The sequence below is a fragment of the Salvia hispanica genome, chromosome 4, assembly GCF_023119035.1.
Source record: "Salvia hispanica cultivar TCC Black 2014 chromosome 4, UniMelb_Shisp_WGS_1.0, whole genome shotgun sequence".
NCBI classification, from domain to species: Eukaryota; Viridiplantae; Streptophyta; class Magnoliopsida; order Lamiales; family Lamiaceae; genus Salvia; species Salvia hispanica.
The window spans coordinates 29,076,125-29,088,007 of NC_062968.1; the positions used below are offsets into that span (position 1 = coordinate 29,076,125).

The following is an 11,883-nucleotide window of genomic DNA, read 5'->3' on the forward strand; positions in this document are numbered from 1 at the left end:
ATACTATCATGAATTTTAATGTGTAATTATTAAGCAAGAAAAAAGTAGTTAAAATTTTGGTAGATGGTGGGGTCATAAAGGATAAAGTAAAAGTGGGAAAAAAAGGTTTCCTGGATGAATATGGGGTTTCATGGTGAAAAAAAAGAAAAAAGATCATTTTTGGACGGGGGAAGTATAATGTAGTTTTTAAAATAGCTTAAATTAATCACAATTGGTAAAGTAAGATGAGAGAAAAGAAAAAATGATAATTAAATTGTCAATAAATAGGGGTTTGGGTCTTTGAAAGAATTACGGAAAGGGCATAAAATGGATCCCTGAGGGGGCATGGGGAGTTTTCGTCAAATGACTATTTTTTAAAATGGGGGGAAAAGTGGATCCCTTCTCTTACCCTTTTCTCTTTTCAATTTTAATAAATTTTTTTATATTTTCACATATTATAAATAAAAAATTAAATACTAAATTAAATGAAAATCATACATTACTTAATTTTAAAAAAAGAATTTGTAAATTTCATATTTAATTTTAATCAAATAAAAAATAGCAAAATATAAATACACTATTTATAGAACACAATAAATTTAAATAAAACACTTACATTAATCAAATAAAATGGGAAAAATATAATAAAAAAAAAAAATGTTGAGTTTGGGGCTTGAACACACAAACTCATAATTTAACAAGATACTTTCCATTAGGCTAACCTGATTATGTAATGAAATAAAAAATTTTTACATAAAGCAAAAAAAAACTCTCTTTTAAGTGTAAAACAATTGTCCCCTAATCCAAATAAATTTGGAGTTGAAAACCCTTTTATAAAACATCTTTGTCCCCCTCGGGGAATATGAAAGTTAGGTTAAAAATTTTATAAAAAGGGTTTTCGTTGCAAAAAGCTCCTAATTCCCGGGTTGTCTTTTTGTGGATCGTTGTGAAATATAGTTTTTTATTTTAAATTAAAAAAAGATTTTTTTTAAATTTTAAAAAATTGTTTTTTTAAAATTTAAAAAACGTTTTTATAATTAAAAAAAATTTTTTTTTATAATTTTTTTTTTTGATCGGGGGCGGCCCCGCAATGGCCCCGTCTCAATTTTGATCGGGCCCGAGATCGGGGGCGACCGGGGACAATGGATGCCCCTGGCCCGACCGTCCCTGTCGGGGCGCGTCGGGGATTTGGATCTCAATGGTTTAAAACCAAAAATTTTATTTCTAAAATATAATATCAAAATATAACAATTTAAAAAAAAATTGGCATGTGAATGCACAACACCCTTTTGCATAGTATGAGATCAAATCTAATGGATAGTGAGATTTTTTATTAATATTTAATGAATTGTGGTGACATAGTGGAGATCCATAGTAGGATCCTTTTTATTATTAATATTTAATGAATTATAATGGTGGGCTACAGTGGCATAAGTTGTAAATAAATTTATACTCCATCCGTCCCACAAAGATAGTCCCACTTTGACTCGACACGGTTTTAAGAAATGTAATGAAAAGTGAGTTGAAAAAGTCGGTGGAATGTGGGTCCTACTTTTAAAGTATTAGTTTTATAATAAAATGTGAGTAGACATGAGTTGGTGGAATATGGGGTCTACTACAAAAAATGGTAAAAGTGAAACGGGACAAATTTTGTGGGACGGACGGAAATGGAAAAATGGGACAATCTTTATTGGACGGAGGGAGTATATTTGAGTAATGAGTTGTGACAACTTTCCATAAGCGAAAATGCCCTTATTTTTATGCAATAGACGAAAATAGAAAATGTATATATTTTTATGGAACATATAGAGTATTTAATTTTAAAAATTCTCCAATTAATTTCATAAAATGGTTTGGTAGCAATTCACTATTTATACTTCCTTCGTCCCATAATAAATGTCATACCCCCATATCCCACCATTTGGGAAGTGCGTGGCGATAATGTTCGTTGGCATGGCGTTCTGGGATTATGGGGATGCGGCCCTTTGGGGTTTCGGCGATTCGCGATAAAAAAAATTTTTTTTTTTTTTTTTTGACAAATTTTTCTTTATAAATATTTCCCCCCTTCCCCCATTCATCCCCAAATCTTATTCCCCCATTTTCAATCTCTTCTCCCAATCTTAATTTTATCAAAATTATGAGTTTTTGGAAAAGAAAAGTTTCGGGGAAAAGGGTAAGGGTAAGGGGGAAAATCGAGTTAAAATTCCCAAAAAGGATAAAAAAGGCGATGGATCGGTCGTTTTGGGATGGTCTCCCCGGCCAACTTCCTCGGTCGTTCCTTTGGACTCCTCGGCGGAGACTTTCTCCCTCTTATCTGGGAGAATGCCCTTTCGGGGGATGTGTATCGGCCCCCTTACACCGGATCAACCCGGGGGGGCCAAAAATCCAGGCGCGACGGCGGGAGGACCAGGGGGAAAAAGCACCGCCTTTAAAGGGGGGGAGGGAAAAGGGCCGGCGTCGTCATTGCGGCCCGTCGGGTTGAGAAGGGGCCGGTGGACTCCCCCTCGCAAGTCGGGATAACCCTGCGGCGGACCGTCACGGGCCGCCCGGCAACTGGAGATATTCGGAAACGGATTCCCGCGAAATCGGGAAAAAAGGCTGCCTATGAAGGCCATGCGGGGGATCCCCCGGCATTAAAGCCTATGAGACTGGGGCTTCACGGGATTTTTCCCGATGCTCGGAGTGGCGGGCGAGCACATGGTCGAGATGAAATCGGATGTATATACCGTCTTTGTCAAACTTAAGATTGGGAAAATCTAAAATTTAAGGATCTCCCCGTCCCGACGGGGGAAACGCCTTTTGCGGGGGAAAAGGGGTTTTCGCGACGCGTTGGAGAAGCGAGGGCCCCTACCCCCTCGACTTGGTGGGGGTGGGCCGCCGACGCCGGGGGGGAATGAAAAGGGAAAGGGCGGAAGGAAGGGCAACGTCGGAAAACGCGTCGAAACCGTCTGGGGCTTGAAAAAGCCACTTATTCGGTGTTCTTCCCCAAAAGTTTGGGACTTCCCCCCGGGGGGGGACCCCGAAAAAGGGGGCCCTGAAATCTCCCAAAACCCATGGGGCTCGATCCACGCCCCCCGGCCCCTCCGTCTTAGATTTTTTTTTTAAATCTTTGTTTATTTGCGTTTTTATTTGTAGTTTTTTTCTGTTGTATTATATTTTCCAATGATTAATACAACATGAATTGTTCATTATTAGTCTATTTATTAAATACATTTGTAGGGAAAATTAAATAATATAAAAAATAATGATGTAAAAATGAAATGTTGAGTTAGGGAGAAATAAGGGAGAAATAAGGGAGAAACCAATGTAGCACTTGGCTAAAACGGGATAAATTTTGAGTGCGATGTGGCGATGTGCGTTAAGGGAGAAATAAGGAGTTTTTAGGGAACTCCATGGGAGTGCTCTAAGTGTGGCATCTATTATGAGGCGTAAGAGTATAATAAAATCATGTGGGATTGGAAATTGTTTCCCTTGAATAAGATACTCTCCCATCTCAACTATGTTGAGTCTATTTTTTTTTGACAACTCAAAAAAAGTTGAGTCATTAATTTTTTTAAAAAAAAATAAAACATTTAATTAATTAATCTTACATTATTACATTATCTATTTTACTCTCATCTACTTTTTCTATCTCTTATTTTATAGTAGTGTATGCGTATTATTATTATTTAAATCATTTAATATAATTTCTTGATCTCTTTGTTCAAAAGAACTGACTAAATTTAGTTCGGACGTAAGGAAATAGAGTTTTAAAATACTCGATCCTTTCGTCCCATGTTATTTGAAGCGTTTTTTTTTCTTTTTTACGAGATTTAAGTAAAATAGAGAGAGTGTGATTTAGATTTTTTTTGGGATAAAAAAAAAGGGACTAAAGTAAGTTGGGAAAACACAAAATTTGTAATACTAAATGTGCGAAAGGACGAAGGGCAGTAGGTCTGATGAATAGAGCCAGTTAGCGCACAGACTGTGTAGTAGTAATTCAGAGATTTTGTCAAGTAGCCCTCAACAAATACATATAGATACGACGGCTTCCTTTCACATTTCAAATTAATCATATTCTTTGATTATTGAATAGAGCAATTAAGGGGGAGAGAGAGCCAATCACTCATCTATTGATTGATAGATATTACCAGACCTAATTTTGTCAGATAATTTCTTTTCTAACATATCCATAGTGTTGACTGATCATCCTATTCTCTTCTGATTGTTTGTTATATCAATACCATCATCTTCTCCCTATCTAAACAGCAACACTCACTAAGTAAAGGTTTTTATCTCTTTAATTTTAATTTGCTACATGCAAAAAACCCTTTTTTAGGAAGTTTCAAAATTGGAAGACTGGTGGTACTACTTGTTATGATTAAGAAATAATGTTTCATTTGGTTAATAAATGATGAAGAATTTGAAAATTAGTATTCCTATCTTCGTTTGAAATTTAAATATTGTTGTCGAGGAAATAGTGATTTGAAAAACAATCGCCTGTATTAGGTGGACTTGTTTTCTCTTTGTGATTCTTTTCAAGAGTAGAGGTGATGTGAAATAGAAATAGACAAATAGTATAAGAGTAATTTTATCACGTGATGTATCAAAAAATACAGTGTAGTATATTGAATTTTCAATATATCGTGCCATTTTCAATATACAGAAAATGCATAATGTTGACTACTGAAAATCACGGTACAGCAAAAGTTTAATACTACAATACTCCATAGTACTTCATCCGTCCCGGTTTAAGAAACATTTAGATGACGGTTTAAAAAAATTGTTTGAGTACAATTTAATTGGGGAGTGATTGTTGGAGTATATAATAGTACTAATTGAAAGAGGTAAAGTGGGACCTTTTTGATTTTGTGTTTTGAATTTTGTTTTTATTTTTATAAAATAATGTTTTGAGTGTAAATTTGATGAATAATGGGGATAAATTTTATGTCAAAATATGGTAGATTCTAATCGACTCTTAAACTGACGGATTTAAATAAAAATGGATTTTAAACTTGTAAAGAAGTATTTTTTATACAAATACAGGTATTATAGGGATAGAAAAAGAAATATAGTTTGTGTTGGGTATGAGATTGCAATTACGTTATATTAGAGGCCTCAATTACTGAGTATATTATCTAGTGGAGACATGTCTGCTCCCAGAATCTCCAAACACAGTATTATGGTAATAAATCTACATAGTTGAAACTATCCATTTATAGCCAAAGGAAAACGTTAAAAGAGGTAATCCCAATTCATATGTCATTATATAACATATTTTAGGCAATTGGTAACCTTTGGTAATCCCAATCCAAACACATTTTGAAACTTTTAATAGCAAAAACTGAAGGACCAAACGTTAATATCTGATGACATACATTGATAATTTTTCAGGCAAATAAAAACAATAAATTTGGTCAATTTTTAGTGATTCCTGCAAATTTATTAAATGAGTGTTGAGTGACTATATATCATAAATTTGACATTATTTGCTCAATTCTCTCACCGTGAAAAATTATGGTGTATGATGTGTTTGAATTTATTGACAATATGTACGCATGTGAAATAAAGACATGACTGGTTGTGTGTATTAAATGATGTCAATTTAAGTAGCCAAAAGCTTTTTTTTTACATACTCCATATTAATTTTTGTTTGCCAACTCCTACATAGTTTGGTTAATTTTTTTCTTAACGAAAAATGGATGTATTGTGGTGGAGGAAGATTGGAGTTGAATTTGTTAATGTGTTATGTTGTTACTCTATTTATATTAAAGATGAGGCAGTCAATTTATCTACTTACAGATATAAAGAATGGAGGGAATCTATGGTGATTGTGACCATACAATTAGGCATAGATTGTGACACAACATTGCTAGTTAAAGAGAGAGGCTGAATTTATTTTGTTTTCTTTAAATTAATGAAGTAGTACTACGAGTTAATGTTTTCCTTCATCTTTTTATCATTTGGTAAAATAAAATCATCAGAAAAGTATTGCTTCTTGATTTATAATAATATATATAAATACATTAATAGGGAATAGTAATACTTATGTTGCGATAATGATTTTATATAGTAGTATAAATATATTTATGGTTATTTGTGTTGTGATAACAATTTTCTATGAATGAAGTGAGACTAATTTCATTAGAAATATTCCAATAATATTATTATTAATTTTATGTATTAAAATTTGTGTTGTTTAATCATTCTCTATCAAGACTATTAATTAATATTGGATAGAATAGAATTTGAGAGTGTAAGAGTAGAGAATAAAGTTAAACAAGCATATCTTCCAAAAATATGTGATATTACAAGAAGGTATCATTCAATATTTTAGCAGTGAGACATGCATGAACCATATTTAATCACCTGACAAACTATTATTGATGTAAAATATATTCAGAATTGAATTTGTTGTGGAACAAAACAAATTTAAAAATGTGAATAGAATAATAAATAATGAAACAGAAAGGTAGTAAGATCAGTGAGACATATAACAGTGTACTATTTGGTGGGGTGGGTTGGAATTGAAGGTTGCAGACTCTTGTCATTCTCAGATACTCATGTTAGAGGTATTAATACAGTATTTTGTAAAATTCCATTTTGCCCCCTCAACTTGTTCAATTTCTTTGCATATCCTTCAACATGGATGATGCTTTAAGATACTCCAATATTTTTGTTTCAGCTATTGAATTTTTCTTTTTGTTTGTCCAAAGTCTTAATCTCGTGCTTTGTCTACAAAATGAACATACATATTTGCATATTTGATCAAAACGGTGGCTCAACAATAAAATTTTAATCCACAAATAATAGTTCTGTTTTTTTTAATGTTTACAAAAATGAGTCGCCTTCTATGCCTTGTAAATTTCAATAGTCCACATTCTCCCCTAATAGTACTCAAACTATTTTTCCTCTCTATTTCTGTCCCTATTATATTTTACTTACTAATTTTATACTATTATTGTTAGTAGATGCAGGAGGCAGTATTTGAGAAGATGGATCGAAATTGAATGAGATCCCCTGTGCAAAATGCCACACAAGGTGTTGTATGAATCAAACTCCTTCATTAATGGTGATCTTCACCATTAATTAATTTCATATACTTATAATCTTTTTTTCATTTTACAAATGAAGGGTTTGATTCACCACAGCACTTCGCAGTGGCATTTACACAGGGATCCCATTCATGCCACTATTTAGATGATGGTGAATAAAAGGTGGTGTCTGCTGTGTTCCTTTCAGCCGAATCAAATGTATTGAGGATTTGATCAATATTAGAAAATGCTGTCATAGTAAACATATGACTTATGTAATATCATGCTCTTATCCCTTGGTCTTGTTTGCTTTTGTGGTTTTGATAGAGTACATTTCTTTTGAGGAAGTGTGTGACCTCATAATATGTTTGTTGGTTTTTTTCACACTTGCATCTATAATATACTCCCTCCGTCCATGTTAATTGCATCAGTGCTTTTCAACTCGTCACAAACTCCTTATACTATTTATAATTTAAATTAGAATTAATGCATTTAATTAATATGTTAGATTAAGTTAAGAGGCCCTTTATTAAGTGATTCTCATTATACTTAAAATTCTAATTTAATCGCACTAAAAAATCAATCCCAAATTTACGCTAAAATAAAGTCATAAGCATAAGGAGAGAGTAGTAAAGTATGTATATAGTTGAGGGTGCAAATTGAAATTGTGAGTTGTACTATAGCCTAACTGGGCTCTTGCTATGATCTCCATAGATTTGGTTTTGGACTCTCTCTCCAATTTCATCCCTATTTCCAACTAGTATATTCCATTCATTTATTATTCTATTTCTATAACAATCTAAATATACCATCTCTTTCTCTCTAGTGTTTTGTGTATGTATATCTGGTTTGTGTGTACGGATACAGCTACCCTCATATAAATACAGTCTGCTCTGATGCACCAATCTTTTTAATTTTACCTCTTGTTATATTCCTATCATTTTTCTTCTATTATCATATTGTTTCCACAATTTTAGTCTCTGCTTCTGTCACTCGAAAAATGTTGTAATGTTTGGACAATTAATGTGGAACAAAGTTGACTTAATTAGTGATTTTGTTTCTAAATTTAACAAATTAAAATCTCATTACTAGTACTTTATAAAATGGTTGGGTCATATGTGCATGTGTTAGCTAGTTGTTATTGTCTGATCTCTATCTCAAATTCAAATGCACCGTGACATGTTTTTTAAACATTTATGTTTATTTACCCACAAAAGTAAATTAATTAGACTCAACATGCTTAGTAAAACTCTATGTTGCTCCAATGACAATTTTAAAAATGGAATTCGGAGGTCCGGATTACGGTGCATTGCTCATCGTTGATAATGAGTCACACACGTAACAAAAGCTAACTCCAACCTGAATGCTTAGGGTTGAGAATTGAGATGTTGCACTGTGACGACAACAATCCAATTACCGGGTTTAATGTAGTTTTCACCCTCATATATGCCAACGATCCTACCATAATCTGTCATGCATGGAATGTTACACATGCTAGATCATCTAATGTCACATTTTCTCCTTTTGCAACTTCTTTCATCACTCGATCAGATTGAAAGCAACACTATGCTATGCACTCAAACACAACAATTAATGTGCATTATAAAAATAATATGGAAGAAATAACAACAGTACTAGCTAAGACATCTATCATAGGAAAACAAGGTGTTACATCATCTGATCAAAATATCCAGACACATATTTAATCTAACTCTACCAAAATTCTTTGAAATGAAACCACTAGTATTATTGTGGAAAATTATAGTGAAAGTGTGATGGAAAAAGTTGTTTTGATCAGCTGCTTTTGTGCTGGGGCATATGCTCATAATTTGGTTTTGTAGATAATGGAATATCTTTTTCTTTTTTCCTTTTCTTTTTGGGTGTTTGTATATTGGTGGATTCAGTCATTATTGTCATATAATCAAAAAGAGGCCCTTTTTCTTTAGTACTACGACTGTTGCCACTTCGCATTTTCCCTCCTAAAATACTACTTATTTTTCATTCAACATCCAAACCAAATCATTTACGTTTGAATATATGTCTCCTTAAAACTCTTTTTCATGTACTTGTCCATGCAAAAAATCCTCCCACGCATCATAATTATTTTTTGAGATTTTATATTTTTACTAGTAACAACGTCCAAGTCTTATGAGTATCGAATTATTGGTGTAACGCATAGTATTTTGGGATATAAAAACAAGATTTATGAAGAGATGTATTATTAATTTTTTTACATTACGATGTTTTAGTAGCAATAAATACTACATAATACAAAAAATATTACTCCTACAAAGATTAAAGGTGTTAGAATTAATAGAGTATACGTTGTATACAATATACTCCTCCATCCCTATTAGAAATGAAACATTTGCTTTTCAAGCACGCGATTTTATGAGGGTGTTGTTTTGTGAGTTAACGAGGGGTAATTAGAATGAGAGATATGAAATTAAAGAGTAGAGATTATGTTATTTCTATTTTAATAAATGTTTCATTTTTAATGGGATATATAGAGCGTAGTATAAAACAACATGCCTATTTTGTTTTTCATTTTAATTTAATAAAATTAATAACGGTGTTAAATTGTTAATAACCACATCCATAAGATTAGAAACTATATAGAAATAATATGTAATTCAATATATATGGCCAAAAGCATTGTGATTTTAGAGGGCCCTATGATCATCATTTCGGGAATATTTGAGACACCCACTTTTCCCTTTTGTCATGTTGACTAACATATATACGAACCACTCCCATTTAATTTCCTCAATAGTTTACGTAAAATAATTTTATATCTTGGTTTAACATTTAAAATTGATTGATACCGCGATCAGTTAGGTCGACCTAGTTGTATACTATAAACGACGTTTATTATCTTTGCAGTTAACACATATCTTCATTTTACAAAACGTACTACACATTTAGGGTTACAAATCGAAATAAACAAATATTAATGATATTTAGATGAAAAGAAAATTAGCTGGGAGTACACTACAGTACGAGTTTTTGTATTTTTTAATAATAAGAAGTTGACAAAAATAAAAATACCTCTTATAATTAAAATTAGGAAACGTTTCAAGCGTGTTCATGGAAATATATTGTGGATTAACCACTTTGTTGAATAAATTTACTCCTCCGTCCCCGATTAAAAGTCACACTTTTCCATTTCGATATGTCCTCAATTAAGAGTCACACTTCATTTTTATCATAAATAGTAGTAGGTCCCACATTCCATTAACTCAATTCACTTGCATTTTATTATTAAACCAATATAAAAAAATGGATCTCACATTCCACTAACTTTTTCAACCAACTTTTCTTTACATTTTTTAAAAATCCGTCCCGATCAAAGTCAGTAACTTCTAATCGGGACGGAGGGAGTATGATATTGGGTTGGTATCCTATAGGTGGCAAAAATAATTATTTTGAATTCATATGGAGTAACTTTTTCAAGTAAATTCATAAATGTTCCACATGTTCTTAGTTTTTATTTTAGCAAGGGTTGTTGCCTATGTTTTTCATTAATAACAATAAATTGTTGGGAAGAAAATAATTAATGTCAAGCAAATAATAACATTGTAAGGTTGGAATTTTTAGTGTGGAGTATATTTATAAAAATAATCAATGACTCAATGTGAATGGCACAATTTAATAAATGGGTATCTCAAAATAGTAATGTGAAATATTTAATGGACATGTATGGCATTTATTTATATTATTAAAAGAAAGTTATAGGAGTACATAGTAATTTGACAAACCAACCAAAATTGTTACTCTAAAACCCTAATTAGCCCTTCTACCAAAAGTCCAAAACACAGTAACTACATTTGTTACTTAAAAATAAACAATTTTTAATACTAGTGACTAAAATTTTGTTTTTATATTGCAATGAGCTCCTAGATTTGTAATTCTGACAATGTAAAAGCTTTTTACTAGATTTACTAAGGTAATTGCTATCTTAAATAGAAATTACCCAGAGTTTGGAAAATCTAGTTGAAGAGTCTGAAATATATCCATATTTAAACAACAGACATTCAATGAAGGAAGATAGTAACAACAGATCTTACCACCATTGATTTAAAGCTGTCTGCATGAAATGACTTGATGCCCACATCTATAGCCCCCATACCCATCAAATCTATCTATTTCTCTCTCTTACTATTGAAATAGTGTAATGAAAATAATTTTTATTTTTAAAATAGGAGTATTAATTAATTAAAAATAAATCTAAATTGGATCTTGCGTGATCTAAAGTGATCATGAAAGAAGAAATAATTTTCTCTTTTCAAACTAGTAGTATAGACTTTTTTATAAACATGGTACTAGGAGTAGTATTTTACAGCTAGCAAATGTCTAGATTTTAGAAACAATATAAGATGTTTATTAACTCAATTTAATTTATTATGTCTGTTTAAATATGGCTGCACTGCAAGGAATTTTTGGAACAGCTTTTTCTGTATAATTCTATTTCCAGACCCTAGCAATTCTATTTTCAGACCTTACCCATAGTTTTCAGATCTAGCTAATTCCCAATACTCTGCATTTATTTTATCCTACACCCCCATCCATAAGTTTTATAAATAAATTTATTTTTTCTTAAAAATGATTTCACAGATCTGATAAAAAGGAAAAATTACTTACGCATTATTAATGTAACAGAATTTTCGACTTTGGTCAGAATTTATCCAACTCAAAATGGTGGCATGCGAATAAAATCAGTATACATTTATATATACCGACACTCTACTTATAGAAGCACTTGGTTATACAGTACTATGAATTAAAATGTGGAGTACTATTAGTTGCCAAATTCCAAAAGTTTTTATCACTATACTATGATAAGTCCATAACCAAACAAACATTCTAATTAAAATTTAAAAATCTTACCCTT

General features: G+C 31.9%; 1 pseudogene; it reads right to left on the reverse strand.

Annotated features, from left to right (window-relative positions):
• The window catches only part of LOC125222000, a 41,442-nt pseudogene that overhangs the window by 28,733 nt on the left and 826 nt on the right, over positions 1 to 11,883 (reverse strand).